Here is a 20445-nt window from a genome sequence, read left to right on the forward strand (position 1 = left end):
CAAGTTGGCTTTTTGTACTATGGTATATTGGCGTTCTAATTATTCCAACATGGCGCCCAAATTTTGAACAATTCATAGCGCAGTACACTCTAGTGCTACATACTACCTAGGTACGGGACTAGGGAATGGAAACTGATCATTATCTTACACACTGTTGAACCATTCCAATTTGGCACCTATAGCTGCACAACTCATAGTACAGCACGATTTAGGCTGGTAACTATTAGGGTACGGAAACTCCTAAATAATATATACACCCAATATGACTACCTGATTTTTCCTTTATGGGCCCCTCAATTATTTTTACATAGCGCACCTAGCCGTGTAATTTATAGCCTTACTTTAATCTCTGTAAACATGTGAATATTAATACACTCTTCGTTAAAAATATTGAGGATTCTTAGATCACCTATTTTTCCTTTCCTGTACTATAATTGATTCAGGACAACCACATCTATCTAAGATGGCGCTGACTACTACGAAACAGGGTACATTGTAAATTCCCCGCTTCAAACACCGTGGGGTTTCGGCCTACCCAATCTCCCTCCTATAAGTCCAAATACATCTTGGGAACTTTAACCTTTCAAAGATGGCGGCCAGAGTCGCTTGACTTTCCTTATCCTCATTTCACATATCGCGAGCCTTGGCGCTAGCCCTTGATACTCGTGATAGTATTTAACAACTCAGAAACTTGGCGGGCATTGGCAAACCAGGTCACCCTACACAGAACAAGATGTCCGCATAGAGGTATGCTAACGGATTCCGCCTGTTAATATCACGCGTAAATCAGCTTAGTTTTTTGGCGCTGTGTTTTTGCCGCCTTTTAGTTCGAATACTTCTTACAAACCTTAACTTTTTAAAGATGTCGGCTAGAGCCGCTTGATCTTCCCTGTTTGTACCGAACAGTGGGTATTGGCTCATCAGGTCATCATACTTAGAACGAGATGTCTGGATAACTACAGACTAACGGACCTCGCTTGTTGGTATTACACGTAAAACAGCTCAGTCTGTCAGCGTTGCGTCTTTGCCGCTTTTTTCTACGCACGTACTACTATGGCCATATGCCGGCAAGCCTACAGGCGTCTATCAGCTATTTACTGTATGTTGACTGAGGGGGGTCTACTTTGAGAGAAACTGCGCAATTAGTAACAGCGAGGGGCCCCCTATAACAGTTAGTCCCTTCTCAAACCACACCATGCACACTTGACAAAGGACTCTAAATAGTATAGCTGAAAAGATGCCAATTCGCTCTGTATAACCATATCATTTATAGCTTTAACATCCTCCTTATTTGTGTTTTTTACTCACTAGCTTTTTTTAGCTCTTGTTAGGACTTCGCAAGAATGTAGAAGAAGATAATCATCATCTGAAAATAAGGTCTGTGACTGACAGATCCTCTACCTTGGATCCACATTAGGAAATGAGGCTTGGCCTCTCTTAGGGGTAAAATAATAGTGCTATTTACAAATACCATAACTGTACTGACATAAATTCATTTGTGAATTATTAGCATTGTAAAATTATTTATTTATATCTGCAGCTACCTGCCTTTGATTTACCGTACTTCAGCCTGAAAATTTTCTTAAACATATCGCACTCAACTATTTGCTGGAGGTACAGTCCACAATACATGTATATAGGATATTCCCAATTTAATTTTAACTTGCCCGAGTTTGGATCCGGTCATGTGTGTCAGGGCCATCAAACCACGAGTACTTAGGAAATCATCATTCAGGGTTAGGATATTACGAAATAATGTCCTGAAGAAGAAGCGCTGTCCTTTTAGTTCCTACAGAGATCAAACGATTCCCAAGATGGCTGCCGAGATAGGATCGTCAGAACAGCAGGTTAGCGCTCTAGCAGCACTTGACAATCACGATGTTACAGGTGCGCAGCCGTTACAACGGCGCACTTCACCAAGTTCCTGAGGAGATTAGGTCGTGCTTCAGAGACGCGTCGCGAAGTTAGTCAGGGAATTTATTCGTCGCGTTCTAAGCACATGCGAGAGTCAAAGCTGAATCCTGAGAGAAGAAGTTATCGAGCAATAGAAGTTTCCAAGTAAGACTGTTCCATTTATTTAGCACGTTAGTTGCTGTTGAAGAAAAAAAAGTACTATTTAGTTTTTGGTTCCAGTATTTCATCTCGTGCTACCGAATATGACATCCTAGAGAAGCGCAGCTCCAGCTCAGGGAAATAATAGCGCTAAAAGACTAAAACTTAAGAAGCATATTTTGGGCAGTGAGTTCTGGGTAGACAAGGAGCATTCCCGATTGAAAGAGAGTTTAGTAGTAGCTAGAGTGGCTATACTCTCACCGTAAATACCTCACAGAAATACAAGAGAGAGAGAGGAGCAATACTCTCACCGTAAATACCTCACAGAAATACAAGAGTGAGAGAGGAGCACCATTGATACTGATGTAGATAGACACACACTGAGCAACGAATGATCTTACCAAAACAGAATCCAGTTGAAGAGCGCAACCAGGGTCTAGAGGGTAAGAAGCCCCACCTCCCCTAGAGGAAGAATACAAGAGCTAGAAAGGTAGTGGGGGAAGTCAGAATAACAGTAACAATGTTCCAAATTTAGTTGCAGCGACTACTAAGAGACTACAAGATAGCAACCAAAAGAAAGAAGAGGAGCATTGGTCACAAAAGGATAGGGTAGGTACTCTGAGGGAGAATTCATAGTACACTCACAAAGACAAAAGAGAAAAGAGGTACCAAAAGTATAACAATCCTTTTCTTTTTTAGAGAAGACAACACCTATCCTGTCCCTCGAGAAAATAGATGGGCGAATAACCGAAGAACCGAGAAGGTTGAAAAGTGACTGTCTCTTCTCTGTCCAATTCCCCTTTCCCCCTCCAGAGTTCCTCGGTGTCATCGCATTCTAAGGGCGCTGAGCACTGGGAAGGCTGGGAGTGGCATTGGGAACTTTCGACATTCTGCTCCTGAGCGTGAAGAATAAGGCGTTCCTGACAGAGTGAAGTGCCCACGTAATTGTTCGCACCTGAGCAGAATGGCGGAAGGATTAGACCTAAAAAAGTTAGGAGATATCCTGGAAGGTATCCAGAGGGATTTGGGTTTAGTGAGAGAAGAGAATAGGGAGTTGAAGAAAGAAACTTCAGATTTAACATTTAAGATGAATAGTATAGCGTCTGGTCCTAGATTTTCCGCATTTCCAGAAGAGAGTTCCAGAGATGCACCAGACTCCCAACCAAAGGTCACTACACAAGTCATACACTCCCTGTCCCCTGTAATACCTCTGGCGCCTCCAGAGCGTTTCAGTGGAGACCCTCAAAAGGCGCAGGTGTTTCTGACCCAATGTACGTTACACTTTATGTGTCGTCCAGCACTTTTCCCCGATGCGCAGTCTCGTGTGACCTTTATCCTGTCTTATTTAAGTGGAGACGCAGCGTCATGGTCTATGCCCTTGGTGACCAGCAATGCTCCGATCTTGTATGATTTAGATGAATTTAAAAAAGAATTCCTCCGAATCTTTGACAGAAGAAGAGTCTCCCAGGCAACAGATAACGAATTATTGGAAATAAAACAAGGCAATCGAGATTTGGTGGCATATTTAGCTCAGTTCAACAAATTGGTGGTGGAGACAGATTGGCCGGAGAACAAGAGAGCAGCAGTGTTCTACCGTGGGTTGAGAGACAAATTAAAGGATGCATTAGCACAAGTACCAAACAGGCCTGCAGAGATTTCGGCATTAATAGACCTAGTCTTAGAAATCGATTTTCGCCAGAGTGAGAGGAGGGGAGAGAGAAAACGAGACTATCGCCCCAGTGTGGCCAGATTTGATCGTGTGAGAACAGAAGGCAGTAAGGATAATGATTCAACTCGTGGGAGTGAACCAATGCAAATAGGAACCATCCGAGGTCCGCTCTCTAAAGAGGAGAAGGAGAAACGGAGGGCAAACAAGCAGTGTCTTTATTGCGGCGCTTCTGGACATTTTGTCCGGGATTGTTCTAAGAGGCCCAAAACTGAAGACGTCGGAAAACGCTTTGCACCACCAGTAAGTGGAGTTGGACTGGTGGTTGCTAATTCAGAAACAGCTCCAACCAAACACACCTTGGCAAACACCTTACAGTCGGCGGCCCCACATATGGTAATGATGATGACGTTAAGGTACCGAGGAAGAACTTTAAAGCAAGTGACGGTCATGTTGGATTCGGAGGCGACAGGCAACTTTTGTGATTTAAAATTTGCTGAAAAGATTGGATTAAAAGCAATCATGAAGGAAAAAAGCAAGGCAGTCAGAGCGGTCGATGGAACTAATCTTTCGTCAGGGCCCATAGTGAGTCATACGGAACCAGTGGAATTGGAATCTGAGGAAGGTCATCGAGAAAGTTTACAATTTAATTTAATTGATGCTCCACAGTTCCAATTGATTTTGGGGTTACCATGGCTCACTGAGCACAACCCTACCATCAATTGGGCTGCGCGTACAGTAACTCTAAACTCTAAATACTGTCAAGAAAACTGTTATCAAGACCCTCAACTTGATCATGAAAAGACGCCGGCCTTTCATTTGAGTGAAAAAGAATCCGCACTCTGTGTGATAAACACCATTGAACTGCCTAAGGAATACATTGAATACGAGAAGGTTTTCAGTGAAGCAGAGGCTGAGAAGCTACCCCCACATAGGGGCTACGATTGTAAAATTGAACTAGAGCCAGGAAGCAATCTCCCTTGCAGCAGAATTTATGCTTTGACTGAGCGAGAAGATGAACACTTGAAGAAATATTTACAGAAGTATTTAGAAAACGGATTTGTAAGACCATCACAATCTCCAGTCTCTTCTCCACTTTTTTTTATCCCGAAGAAGAATGGAGAATTGAGAACGTGTATAGACTACAGGGCAATAAATCGGATAACTATTAAGAATCGATATCCATTGCCATTAATCTCTGTGCTGTTGGACCAGGTGAAGGAAGCTAAGATCTACACCAAACTAGACTTACGAGGGGCGTATCATCTAGTCCGAATTCGTGAAGGAGATGAATGGAAAACAGCATTCAGAACCAAGCACGGGCTTTTTGAATATCAAGTAATGCCCTATGGTTTGTGTAACGCCCCAGCTGCCTTCCAGCATTTCATAAATGATGTGTTAAAAGAATTCATTGATCGAAACGCCATCGTGTACATTGATGACATTCTAATCTACTCGAACTCAGTAGAAGAACACACAGAGCACGTGAAGAAGATCTTGCAGAAACTACAGGAAAACAGTTTGTTTGTCAAATTGGAGAAATGCGCCTTCAGTGTTTACTCGGTGGAGTTTTTGGGGTTTGTGCTAGCACCAAGTGGAGTGACCATGGATGAGAACAAGATTAAGGCAGTGTTGGAATGGGAGTCTCCAAAAAATGTAAAGGATGTGCAGAGCTTCATTGGATTTGCGAATTTTTATAGGAGATTCATTCCAAACTTTTCTCAGAAATTGATTCCAATGGCTAGATTACTCAGGAAGGGAGTTCATTTTGAATGGACCTCGGAAGCAGATGAATCATTTAATCAGCTAAAAAAAGACTTCACCACAGCACCAATATTACTTCATCCAGACCCATCAGAGCCATTTTTTGTGGAAACTGATGCCTCCAATTGGGCATTGGGAGGTGTGTTGTCGCAAAGACACAAAAGCACCGGACAACTGCATCCAGTAGCTTATCGTTCTAGGAAATTAACAGCAGCGGAAGCCAACTACACAATTACTGAGAAAGAGCTGTTAGCTATCAAGGATGCGTTCAAGGAATGGAGACACTACCTGATGGGGGCAAGACATGTTGTGACTGTATATACTGACCATCGAAATCTAAAATTTCTGAAGTCAGCCAGGACTTTAACCCCCAGACAATTACGCTGGTCCTTATACTTCGCGGATTATGATTTTGTCATTACCTACCGTCCTGGTTCGCAAAATGGTAAGGCCGATGCCTTGTCCCGAAGAGGAACAGGAGAGTTTACAGAAGAAGTCAAGGTACAGACCATCTTACCAGCAGAAAAGATAATTGGGGCAGTTTTGAGTGAGTCGCCAGAAGAACAAGATCAGGTATCAATGACTAAGGTAGAAATGGAGAATTGGGTCGCAGAAGATCCTGAGCGAGAGATACGAGGAGGTTTACCATATCATCATGGAGCTCTTTACCTGCCAACCCGCGAAATGCAGCAGAAAGCTTTGAAGGAAAGTCATGATGACATATTGGCTGGGCATAAGGGCATTGCAAAAACTGAAGACTTGGTGAGACGGCGTTTTTGGTGGCCCAGCATCACAAAAGATGTGAGACAGTATGTAACCACTTGTGAGACTTGCGCTAGGGGAAAGTCGGAGCGGCATGCGCCTAAGGGGTTACTTCACCCCTTGCCAACCCCCCCTCACCCATGGCACACAATAACCTTAGATCTCATAGTTGACTTACCATCCAGTAAAGGGTATGACACAATTTTGGTGTGTGTAGACGCATTTACTAAGATGGCTCACTTCATACCCCTAAAAGGGGTTCCCACATCAGCAACCTTGGCACGGGCTTTTAGTCAGCACATAGTTCGGGCCCATGGTATCCCTAAGGTTTTGATATCAGACAGAGGTTCCCAATTTTTATCCCACTTCTGGAGAGCCTTTACACAAAAGTTGGGTATTGATACTAGGTATACCACCAGCTACCACCCAGAAACCGATGGCCAAACCGAGCGAACCAATCAGGAACTAGAGCAGTACCTAAGGTTGTGTATGTTAGACCAAGAAGGTGATTGGCCGGATTACTTGTGGGCAGCAGAGTTTGCTCATAACAATGCAAAAAATATGTCCACCGGTTACTCACCTTTCTATCTGAACACGGGTAGGCATCCCCATCAATCTCTAAGCTTTCTAGATGTAGACGTGCCTGCGGTAACTGATTTGGTAGAACATATAACACGAGTACATAAATCAGCCACAGACAATTTAACCATAGCAAAGGCCAGTTATAAATTCTATGCAGACAGGAAAAGACGAAAGGAACCAGATTTACAGGCAGGGGATAAGGTTTGGTTAAACACAAAGAACCTTAGACTCAAAGGAGTAAGGAAGTTTCAGCCTAGATTTGTAGGCCCTTATTTGATTGAGAAGAAGCTAAGTTCGGTTAATTATCAGCTTCAATTGCCTAAAGGCTTACGGGTTCACCCCGTGTTTCATGTCTCTTTATTAAAAAAGGTTTCAGATGCCTTAAGAGTAAAAAGACCCCCAAAACCCATCCAAACCGAGCAGGGAGAAGAATTTGCGGTACATCAGGTATTAGATGCTAAGGTACGAAAAGGCCAATTGTATTATTTGCTGGATTGGAAGAACTATGGGCCTGAGGAAAGATCCTGGGAGCCATCCTCCAATGTTCATGCACCTCATTTGATTAAGGAGTTTCATAGAAGATTTCCAAATAAGCCCAAGCTGGGAGGAAGCTCTTTGAGAGGGGGTACTGTCAGGGCCATCAAACCACGAGTACTTAGGAAATCATCATTCAGGGTTAGGATATTACGAAATAATGTCCTGAAGAAGAAGCGCTGTCCTTTTAGTTCCTACAGAGATCAAACGATTCCCAAGATGGCTGCCGAGATAGGATCGTCAGAACAGCAGGTTAGCGCTCTAGCAGCGCTTGACAATCACGATGTTACAGGTGCGCAGCCGTTACAACGGCGCACTTCACCAAGTTCCTGAGGAGATTAGGTCGTGCTTCAGAGACGCGTCGCGAAGTTAGTCAGGGAATTTATTCGTCGCGTTCTAAGCACATGCGAGAGTCAAAGCTGAATCCTGAGAGAAGAAGTTATCGAGCAATAGAAGTTTCCAAGTAAGACTGTTCCATTTATTTAGCACGTTAGTTGCTGTTGAAGAAAAAAAAGTACTATTTAGTTTTTGGTTCCAGTATTTCATCTCGTGCTACCGAATATGACATCCTAGAGAAGCGCAGCTCCAGCTCAGGGAAATAATAGCGCTAAAAGACTAAAACTTAAGAAGCATATTTTGGGCAGTGAGTTCTGGGTAGACAAGGAGCATTCCCGATTGAAAGAGAGTTTAGTAGTAGCTAGAGTGGCTATACTCTCACCGTAAATACCTCACAGAAATACAAGAGAGAGAGAGGAGCAATACTCTCACCGTAAATACCTCACAGAAATACAAGAGTGAGAGAGGAGCACCATTGATACTGATGTAGATAGACACACACTGAGCAACGAATGATCTTACCAAAACAGAATCCAGTTGAAGAGCACAACCAGGGTCTAGAGGGTAAGAAGCCCCACCTCCCCTAGAGGAAGAATACAAGAGCTAGAAAGGTAGTGGGGGAAGTCAGAATAACAGTAACAATGTTCCAAATTTAGTTGCAGCGACTACTAAGAGACTACAAGATAGCAACCAAAAGAAAGAAGAGGAGCATTGGTCACAAAAGGATAGGGTAGGTACTCTGAGGGAGAATTCATAGTACACTCACAAAGACAAAAGAGAAAAGAGGTACCAAAAGTATAACAATCCTTTTCTTTTTTAGAGAAGACAACACCTATCCTGTCCCTCGAGAAAATAGATGGGCGAATAACCGAAGAACCGAGAAGGTTGAAAAGTGACTGTCTCTTCTCTGTCCAATTCCCCTTTCCCCCTCCAGAGTTCCTCGGTGTCATCGCATTCTAAGGGCGCTGAGCACTGGGAAGGCTGGGAGTGGCATTGGGAACTTTCGACATTCTGCTCCTGAGCGTGAAGAATAAGGCGTTCCTGACAATGTGTCATGTTTCCCAATCTGTCTTCCAGAAATTGATATCCTTTGACATGTAATACAGAACTCCTCTTGCAAGACAAGTGTGTATTATACCAAATGAAGGTTAGCGATACGTAGGTTCCCTCTATCTGATTTATAGGCACTGACTCTACTCAGTTATAATTTCTCTCTTATGGGTGGCCGCTTCTATCTCCAACTTTAAAAGTCACTGGGCCATTCTTATCCTTACTTCATGACTATTCTTTCTAACATAACGTGGACTTCACTTCTGGCCATCCTTCCTCCTGCACTTGATCTATGCATGATACACCCAGATATTTAGACCACTCACAGACAACAGAGCACCAAATGTAGCAGAGAGTACAATTGAATTTTGAAGTATTCTCAAAATAATAAGAAGCACTCATATAATAAGTATTTATGACTTACCAAAACCTTCTGTTAGCTAATGTTCGCTCCCCTTTTTCCACAGACATTCCGTGAATGTTTTTATTGTTCAATCAACAAATCTCGGTCTTGAAGAAGGTGGTTCTCCACTGAAATGCACGTAGACCACGAACTGTTTCCTGTAAAGTGGTTTTGGAGATTTGTCTATCCCTGGTTAGACGGTGTTGCGAATTGAACGTAATAGACCGCCTACTGACATTCCTGAGATTCTCTCTAGGGTCCCATCATCTATTTTAGATAGCGTACTTAGCATTGGTGTGGTATGTATGCAGGTATGTGTGAGTATGATAGCAGAACTGAATGATTGATAATAATTAGTATTTGTATTTTTATGTTATTTGATACTTAGGGGGTGTCTTTTGTGGACTTAATGTTACATAATTCTCATGAAAAAGAAATGATGTGATATTGCTAATATTTAATGTGCTATGACAATAGATAATTGTGAAAAAACTTTTACATACATGTATTTAAAGTTGTATAAAATCAAACAAATGCTCCCAAAAAGATAAAAATGTAATAATAAAATGTCCTTTAAAAGCATTTCATGACTTACATGTATATGTATTCTATACAGAAGGTCTTTCGGTAATTCTGAACCCTGTGGGGTCTAGTTAAAAATTAAATAGGTCAGACTAGAGGTCTTTAGTTCTGTTCAGCATCTTGAAGGGATGTCTGGAAGTAATGAAAAAAACATAGGTTTCAGGGACATTATAGTTAGAAATTTTCATTTAAAAAAAACCTTTCAAATTCACTGAAAAAACCATAGGTTTCAGGGACGTTATAGTTAGTTTGACATTTCACTCATACAGAACCAGCGAAATTCGGACATTATATTTAGTTGAGCTAACTATTACTCGCGCCTCCGCAATGCACAGCTGATGATGTCACATATTACATCACTCATGACAAGGTCAGTGACATCACTGATGACATCTCAAATGACATCACAGATGACATCATCCACTTAATCTCCAATGCCCCTCCTCACACCCTTATATAACCTATCATACACCCACAAAAGTTGAGGAGCACAGTGCCTTGAAAAATAAAAATCCAACAACTTGGAATTATATAATGCTCAAGCATATTTTATACATCTTTTATAGACACTTGTTTTACATGTGAGACCTCACCAAACTGTATGAATCATACATTAGAGACATAGGTCACATGATAGCTACTGCTGAACATGTACCCTTTAATAGAGAAACCCAATTTCTTGTAACTCTAGACATAGAGTCTCTTTACACAAACATACCCCAGGATTCGGCAATGGAGGCGGTGGGAGGCCTCCTAGCCAGAACTCCTGGTGATAGACCAAATGCTTTCATTCTAGAATGTCTAGATATAGTTTTACATCACAACTATTTTGAGTTTAAGGGGAAACTATACAAACAAATACAAGGTACAAGCATGGGTGCTTCATGTGCACCGAGTGTAGCCAATACGTATATGGGTGAATTTGAACTCAAGCACATCTTTAACGAAATGGCTCCTTTCTACGAGAATATTACCGCATGGCACAGATTTATTGACTACATATTTTTTGTCTGGACTGGGGATGAAGTGACTCTAAATCAGTTCATTGAATGGCTAAATCACAGCAACTGTAACCTCAAATTTACTGCCAAATACTCACAAGACAAAGTAGAGTTTTTGGATATTTGGATTAAAAGCGGAGAAGAGAGCATTGAGGTTAGTCTGTATAGAAAACCGACAGCTAAAAATACAGTACTACAGCATGCTAGCTATCACCCCTCGTGCCAAAAAGACTCAATCCCCTTTGGGGAATTTCTCAGAATCAAGCATAATTGCACCAATATGCTGGATTTTACGAGACATGCAGAACAATTGAAAAAAAGGACTACTACTCAGGGGTTACCATAAACATCTCATTAAACAATCTATGAAACGTGCCAAATATTATAATCGAGACAACCTGATTACTGGCAAGGAGAAAAAACCATTGGATAGATTAGTTTGTGTGATTAATCACACATGCTACAATAACAAGATACAACAGATTCTAAATAAAAATTGGAAGATCTTAAATACTAATGACAATAGTATGGCACTTATGAAACCTATTGTAGCCTTCAGAAGGAACTCAAATTTACCAGATAAACTTGTACTTAGTAGAATGAAACAAACTACAAGAACTATGGAACAGAATACTATTGATGGACTACCACAGATCTTGGGTAACCATAGATGTGGAACCTGTCATGCGTGTCCTACAGCCATCACCACAGAAGAATGGTCTTATGGCACAAAAAGAGGCAGACTCAAAAGCCACACAAATTGCAGAAGTCACAATGTTGTCTATCTCATCCCATGTCCTTGTGGGCTTGGCTATATAGGGGAAACTGGCAGAGAATTTCGCTTAAGACTATCAGAACACAAATCCACCATCAGAACGCACAAAACACAAGCCCCCATGGTTAAACATTATATGGATTACAATCACAATGAGCAAGATATCAAATGGCTCATATTGGAGAAAATAATCCACAAACCGGGCCATGATGTTACAAAAGTGCGAAAGAATAGGGAGACCTTTTGGATCTTCCATTGTGACACAGTACGTAGGAGCCTCAATGAGGATATCACATGGATTATTACATAATTAGTCAAGCCAACTATGTGGACTTTAAAATACTTATATACATATACATTTATTACTTTTTGCTTTTCATTTCATTTGCCTCAATCACATTATCTCCATGTCTTATAATACTTTTAAAGAAAACTTCCTTCCTATCTAACATCATTGTTTTTTTTGGTATTATCCATACCCTGTATTACATATTAACGCTAAAAGCAAGTAGGTATTTGATATTCCTTGTTTCCATATATACACAAGTTGGCTTTTTGTACTATGGTATATTGGCGTTCTAATTATTCCAACATGGCGCCCAAATTTTGAACAATTCATAGCGCAGTACACTCTAGTGCTACATACTACCTAGGTACGGGACTAGGGAATGGAAACTGATCATTATCTTACACACTGTTGAACCATTCCAATTTGGCACCTATAGCTGCACAACTCATAGTACAGCACGATTTAGGCTGGTAACTATTAGGGTACGGAAACTCCTAAATAATATATACACCCAATATGGCTACCTGATTTTTCCTTTATGGGCCCCTCAATTATTTTTACATAGCGCACCTAGCCGTGTAATTTATAGCCTTACTTTAATCTCTGTAAACATGTGAATATTAATACACTCTTCGTTAAAAATATTGAGGATTCTTAGATCACCTATTTTTCCTTTCCTGTACTATAATTGATTCAGGACAACCACATCTATCTAAGATGGCGCTGACTACTACGAAACAGGGTACATTGTAAATTCCCCGCTTCAAACACCGTGGGGTTTCGGCCTACCCAATCTCCCTCCTATAAGTCCAAATACATCTTGGGAACTTTAACCTTTCAAAGATGGCGGCCAGAGTCGCTTGACTTTCCTTATCCTCATTTCACATATCGCGAGCCTTGGCGCTAGCCCTTGATACTCGTGATAGTATTTAACAACTCAGAAACTTGGCGGGCATTGGCAAAGCAGGTCACCCTACACAGAACGAGAAGTCCGCATAGAGGTATGCTAACGAATTCCGCCTGTTAATATCACGCGTAAAACAGCTTAGTTTTTCGGCGCTGTGTTTTTGCCGCCTTTTAGTTCGAATACTTCTTACAAACCTTAACTTTTTAAAGATGTCGGCTAGAGCCGCTTGATCTTCCCTGTTTGTACCGAACAGTGGGTATTGGCTCATCAGGTCATCATGCTTAGAACGAGATGTCTGGATAACTACAGACTAACGGACCTCGCTTGTTGGTATTACACGTAAAACAGCTCAGTCTGTCAGCGTTGCGGCTTTGCCGCTTTTTTCTACGCACGTACTACTATGGCCATATGCCGGCAAGCCTACAGGCGTCTATCAGCTATTTACTGTATGTTGACTGAGGGGGGTCTACTTTGAGAGAAACTGCGCAATTAGTAACAGCGAGGGGCCCCCTATAACAGTTAGTCCCTTCTCAAACCACACCATGCACACTTGACAAAGGACTCTAAATAGTATAGCTGAAAAGATGCCAATTCGCTCTGTATAACCATATCATTTATAGCTTTAACATCCTCCTTATTTGTGTTTTTTACTCACTAGCTTTTTTTAGCTCTTGTTAGGACTTCGCAAGAATGTAGAAGAAGATAATCATCATCTGAAAATAAGGTCTGTGACTGACAGATCCTCTACCTTGGATCCACATTAGGAAATGAGGCTTGGCCTCTCTTAGGGGTAAAATAATAGTGCTATTTACAAATACCATAACTGTACTGACATAAATTCATTTGTGAATTATTAGCATTGTAAAATTATTTATTTATATCTGCAGCTACCTGCCTTTGATTTACCGTACTTCAGCCTGAAAATTTTCTTAAACATATCGCACTCAACTATTTGCTGGAGGTACAGTCCACAATACATGTATATAGGATATTCCCAATTTAATTTTAACTTGCCCGAGTTTGGATCCGGTCATGTGTCATGTTTCCCAATCTGTCTTCCAGAAATTGATATCCTTTGACATGTAATACAGAACTCCTCTTGCAAGACAAGTGTGTATTATACCAAATGAAGGTTAGCGATACGTAGGTTCCCACTATCTGATTTATAGGCACTGACTCTACTCAGTTATAATTTCTCTCTTATGGGTGGCCGCTTCTATCTCCAACTTTAAAAGTCACTGGGCCATTCTTATCCTTACTTCATGACTATTCTTTCTAACATAACGTGGACTTCACTTCTGGCCATCCTTCCTCCTGCACTTGATCTATGCATGATACACCCAGATATTTAGACCACTCACAGACAACAGAGCACCAAATGTAGCAGAGAGTACAATTGAATTTTGAAGTATTCTCAAAATAATAAGAAGCACTCATATAATAAGTATTTATGACTTACCAAAACCTTCTGCTAGCTAATGTTCGCTCCCCTTTTTCCACAGACATTCCGTGAATGTTTTTATTGTTCTATCAACAAATCTCGGTCTTGAAGAAGGTGGTTCTCCACTGAAATGCACGTAGACCGCGAACTGTTTCCTGTAAAGTGGTTTTGGAGATTTGTCTATCCCTGGTTAGACGGTGTTGCGAATTGAACATAATAGACCGCCTACTGACATTCCTGAGATTCTCTCTAGGGTCCCATCATCTATTTTAGATAGCGTACTTAGCATTGGTGTAGTATGTATGCAGGTATGTGTGAGTATGATAGCAGAACTGAATGATTGATAATAATTAGTATTTGTATTTTTATGTTATTTGATACTTAGGGCGTGTCTTTTGTGGACTTAATGTTACATAATTCTCATGAAAAAGAAATGATGTGATATTGCTAATATTGAATGTGCTATGACAATAGATAATTGTGAAAAAACTTTTACATACATGTATTTAAAGTTGTATAAAATCAAAAAAATGCTCCCAAAAAGATAAAATTTGATAATAAAATGTCCTTTAAAAGCATTTCATGACTTCCATGTATATGTATTCTATACAGAAGGTCTTTCGGTAATTCTGAACCCTGTGGGGTCTAGTTAAAAATTAAATAGGTCAGACTAGAGGTCTTTACTTCTGTTCAGCATCTTGAAGGGATGTCTGGAAGTAATGAAAAAAACATAGGTTTCAGGGACATTATAGTTAGAAATTTTCATTTAAAAAAAACCTTTGAAATCCACTGAAAAAACCATAGGTTTCAGGGACGTTATAGTTAGTTTGACATTTCACTCATACAGAACCAGAGAAATTCGGACATTACAGTTAGTTGAGCTAACTATTACTCGCGCCCCCGCAATGCACAGCTGATGATGTCACATATTACATCACTCATGACATGGTCAGTGACATCACTGATGACATCTCAAATGACATCACAGATGACATCATCCACTTAATCTCCAATGCCCCTCCTCACACCCTTATATAACCTATCATACACCCACAAAAGTTGAGGAGCACAGTGCCTTGAAAAATAAAAATCCAACAACTTGGAATTATATAATGCTCAAGCATATTTTATACATCTATTATAGACACTTGTTTTACATGTGAGACAGCAAAACCAGTACTTTCTATTTAAAATAAAAACGTTCACTTCTTTGGGAGATACCTAATTATTTGAATGTAGGTAAGTAAGATGCCAAATGCCAATAAGTGGACACATTTTGTCCTATTGTAAATTAATGAATGAATACCCCTACACATATTGAAGAGAGAACCATGTAATGCACATAAAAGCTATCCATCTATTCAGGAACAATGTCTGTTTGCTTTATCACCGATTATAAAATCCGTGCACTGCATTTTTACTCCTCTCGTGCACACTGCAGTAAATGGAAGGCAATGAAAAGAAATAGCTCCTTATGAAGAATGTGCCACATCAGTAGTCCCTGTGGGTACATCGCGTCTCAAATTCGAAGGTAAGCTGGCACAAAAGCATGGGCGATTAAGGCAAGGCAAGACAGTTGTGTCCCTAAAATACTACACAAAAACATCTATTCGCACGCACATGCGCACGAGCGCGCGCGCTGATGTTCCAGTCTCATCCACATATACACGTAAACCGTGAAAAGGGAACTATTCCGCCAAGCCACGTGCCCAGACACAATAGATTGCATGCCCATGTAGATATTGGACCAAAATATTGCAAATCTGCAAGCTTCTTTCGCTTCCCTGATCTCAATTACCACCTCACGTGCCAAGATAAATACCAATAGACCAAGGATGGTCCCGGAAGCATCACTGCTCGGTGGTCTTTCTATACCGACATCTTCATGTCATTGTGGGTTCGTTTACAGAGATGTGGCTCGTTCATAGTTGGCTGGCTCGTCGTGACACGCGTGTGTGGTGCGAGACGAGCCTACTGCCGGCGCAACGGGGAGGGGGTGCATGCTAGTAGCTGATTGTCTGGCTGGTCCATGCACCTTGCAGACTCCTGCCCTGTGTGTGTGCGTCTCCCTCTCTGTGTGGTGGTATTCCTCCTCTTAGGACTGCGGTTCGCCCCCTTGCTGCTGGACCAAACCATTGCTGCACTGGGAGGGAGGGCACCTGCCACAGACTGCCTCTGGTGCCCCAGTGCCGCTGCGGGCATCCTGCAAGGGAAGATACCGCCCGAGAGCGCCCGTTCCCCGTGGCTGAAGGTGGCTGGGCAGGGAGGCGGCGGCAGGACACAGCACATACGGGCTCCCGTCGCCGCCTCACCCCCTCACCCAGCAGTGCGCGCTCCCTCGCCCGGGCTGTCTACTGCAATGGCGATGAGCGGCTGAGCCCGGGGCTGTCACTGTGGCTCGCAAGCTGGGCGGCACGGTGCTCGGGGAGGATGGAGATGAAAAGGAGGCAGGGATCGTAGGACCAGAGGCATCCTGCATCTCAAGGGGGAGTCAAGGTAAGACGGGAGCTGCGGACCAGCACCGGGCAGATTGAGAGGGGCAGCGCGCTATGAGCGCAGTCCATTGATTGATGGTTAAAATGCAAACATAAAAGGGGGTAGCATGCAGGGACGGGGCTTTTGTTTACTGCTCTGGAAACTCGGGTGGCGATGCACAGCTGTGCCCCTTGTCAATGCCCGGAAGCACGACCGCCATTGTCCGGGCACAGCTCCGTCTCAACATCTTCACCTGCCGAAGGAAACAACCTGCGCTTAAAGCCCTGCACATGTCACGGCAGTGCGGCTGCCTCTGTGCATGCCCGCGCGTCCCCACAAGCACGCTTCATTGCAGTCCCCATCGTAAAGGCAGACCGCGTCCTTCCATTGCACATCGCAGGAGCGGCTTCATGTAGGGTTGTGTTGGTGACGGGAAGCGCGGCGGCTCAGAGAGGATGTGGTCAGTCGGCTGCGCTGCTGCCTTTGGTGCAGGAAACCAGGGTTCGAGCCTCGAGGTCGCGTCCACATCCTGTGATTCTGGGCAAATCACTTAATCTCCTCGTTCCTGAATGTGTAATGTAAATACGGTGCTATGTAAAGCGCTCCAATACCTTCGGGTCGAGTTCGCGCTATATCAATATGCAAAAACAAAAAGATGCCTTTAGCCTGAAGATGTAAAATGCCCTCCCTATTGGTGTCAAATACATCTATGCTGTTTAAGTATTTGTTTTTGTTTGTGGCAGGAGGTTGCAGTTCATACGGCGGTAATGCAGAAATCCGCGCTCTCCTCCCAGTCACCCTGGCATGAAAATGGGACGTGAGGACAGTCTGTGCAGCGCCGTGCAGCCCGCAGGTCACGTGCCGTAAACAATTCACTACTGAGACCAGTGCAGTGCTGACAGGAGCTCAGGCACGAGTGGGCTTCACGGCACTCTCCTGAGGCTGTAACTATTTGCTGCCCTGTTAACTGCTTTTCTCACACCACAGCAGCTCCCCTCGGATGCGCCGTGTGCCTTGTTAATTACACCTCTTCCCGGTTCACCGGGGCATCCTTTCATGTCCGCCGCAGCTGCTGCCCGCTCGGTTTCCGGGAGGCCCTGAGAGGAGCTCTTTTGTCTCCGTGCACACGCACTGCAGCTCGCTGCATTTGAGATACCGAAGGCACCGTGGCGCTAGCTGAGAGCGGAGGCCTGCCCGTGATGTGCTGCCAGCGTCCTAGGCTGGGAGTGTGGGGTAAAGGGGGTGGTCCTAAGGAGCTCGGCGCAGCAAACCCCTTGCCACAGGGGAGGTTACTCATGGGCTGTGTACCGAGAGCTTTTCAGTCTGCGCCCTCTCTATAACCCTGAACTCTTCCTGTGCGCCAAAGCTTGCGCCTGCGCATCGCTTGTGCAATGCTACCGCTCCCACCTCCTGTCAGAGAATTTGAGTGCCGTCGTTCAGTGCGCATTTCTAACACACTTTGACAAGTGCATGCCTTGCGATTAATGCATGCAGTCACGCACTCGCCATATAATATAAACCAGCTTAGACGATGCGTGCAGACCATCCTCCGCCCGCCCCCCGCACACACAGGCGTCCATTTTCACGTAGATCCGTAGGCATGGTAGCATGGACACAGATCACCAACTATATGGGCATCACTGCGCGCAGACCATCAGCTGTCAGATATAGCCACGTGCAGCAGGGGTCTCACTGGAGCACCTCACAATCGGCAGGTGCCAAACGGTCACAGGCATCAGGGGCTCACAAAGTGATGTACTCTGGGGAGTTGGGTGGGCGGGGGACTCCGGGACCAACAGGACTCGAGGCGCCAGCACAGCACAGGGCCAGGTGCTCTAGACAAGCTCTGGTTAATGCTTCGAATGAGTGCGCCTGGCATAGAGCGCCACAGGCCTGAGTGTATGAATAATTAATAGACGAGTGAGTGCGCGGATGGATGAAAGTTCGAGTGCCTAGGTGAAAGCTTGACTGAATGAATTGATGAAAGGGCGATTGAGAGCCTGGGTTGATTACAGAAAGTTTGAAACAGTGTAAACATAGTGACACCTCAGATAATTGGCTCTATTACACATCTTCAGATCTACCCCATCACTCATAAACCTTAAGTGCATTTTAAGATTTTCACCATCACTTAGTAACACTAGTGTGTGTTCACATTTGCTCCCATAATTAGCGGTCATTAGTGCATAATCAGACGTGCTCCTTCAGTACATTGAAAGGATTGCGCCACCGCTCAGGAAGCACCAGTGCGTGCTGATATTTTCACCAAGTACAGTGCAAGGCTCACTGAGCCGCTTTGTCTTGTACACACTGACATATCTCACACTTCAGAGTCAGAGTCAGAGTGAACCATCTGCTGTTCTGGTCCCTTCATGATTGGTGCACATTGAGGCCTGCTTCTGGGGCATGCACATGCACACCAGCTACCAACCAACAACACGGTCTGCGTAATGTGGTACTACACCACCAGCGCATCAACCACTGAGCAGCGTCCACAGAAACACCACTTTAAAACAAAGTGTGACTGTCAGACCTCGTAACACTAACTCTCCATTTTAAAGTGCTTCTCAACAGTGCGGCCAGCACAGCGTTCACTCAAGTCACCTGCTGTGTCCCGAGTCCAAGAAGTGTGCACACACACACACACTTTTGGGTTAACGTTGACGCAGGGCAGGTATATAAGTGTTTGCCATCCATGCCCCTCGTCCTCTTTGAGGGACTGCCCCACACTGAGAATGTCTAGTCCTGCTCTGCCTGCCAAATTGGCTAACATCCTACTTGAAGAGACACCCCTTGGCCTTATTGATTCCTATAGTATTCACACAAAATGCCACACTCTTGACTGAAAGTTCAAACACCGAATGACTTTCATACGCACACATTCTCAGACATCCCCAACGACCACACTCTCACTGACACACATGGCAGCCCTGTCATAGTATTTTGTTCAAACCATAGTATCTGGCTCTATGGTCATTGGGCCTAAAGTCAATAAAGCTGAGTGTGGGTTCGTCTGGTAACAATACACAATTTGCTTAGCATTCGGTAGCTCACAATGATTTTCACTGATCAGAAGTAGCTCTTTCTACAGAAAAGGCTGAAGACCCCTGCTCTAGTGTCTCTGTTTTTCTCCCTTACTGGTAAATGATTCCCTAAATCCTAATCTATTTTCTGACTTTTTACAATTTAGAAAAGTCAAGGTGCCCATTAAACCTTTTGTTTGTGTACAGTGTATCTTCCTCTAGTGGGGAGGTGTGGTGTATCGGCCAGAGCGGCTGACTCAGGAGCGTGGGCCTTTTGGATCGATCGCCGGCAGCAGCTCAGCTTAGCATCACTTGGCTCTGGGCGATAGCTCTCCCCGGTGGCCCTCAGCACCTTGAAACTTTTAAGGGGGTGATATGTTTGCGCTTTACAAATATGAACTATTGTTATTGTTACTTAATTCATACACAGCTGATGCAAAGTCCGCTTCTCATGTTTAATGACCAGACAGTGAGCTGTTTATGGTGCAGAGGCCTATAAATCTAAGAGCTGTTGGACTGGTGATGCTTTGACTGATAAGGCAGCCTGCTCCACTGGAAGCAACAGAATTGAGATAAAATGTTTCAAGCTGGATGTTTCACTTCTTATGTTGTAGGCCGTGGCGTAACGAAAGTTCAAGGGGCCCCCCTGCAATATACATGGAGGGCCCCCCCTCCGGATTTATTCCAGAGCACACAGGCAGAAGTACTGTGCCGAGGGGGCCCCCTGCAGCTCGGGGGATGCGGGGGCCTGTGTTACACCCCTGGTTGTAGGTTCGGCCCTCTGGAAGCCACTCACACCATTC

General features: G+C 43.6%; 1 protein-coding gene across 7 annotated transcripts in view; it reads left to right on the forward strand.

The window, feature by feature from the left end:
- The first annotated feature begins 16150 nt into the window (after positions 1 to 16150).
- The window catches only part of PPP1R9A (protein phosphatase 1 regulatory subunit 9A), a 772375-nt gene continuing 768080 nt past the window's right edge, over positions 16151 to 20445 (forward strand). For all 7 annotated transcript variants that reach the window (XM_085630850.1, XM_085630851.1, XM_085630855.1 and 4 more), the window contains exon 1: positions 16151 to 16640. The gene's annotated coding sequence lies outside the window, so the exon portion shown is untranslated. The remainder of the gene's footprint in view (positions 16641 to 20445) is intronic.

This window comes from Triturus cristatus, chromosome 10, assembly GCF_964204655.1.
Source record: "Triturus cristatus chromosome 10, aTriCri1.1, whole genome shotgun sequence".
In the NCBI taxonomy this organism is placed as follows: domain Eukaryota; kingdom Metazoa; phylum Chordata; class Amphibia; order Caudata; family Salamandridae; genus Triturus; species Triturus cristatus.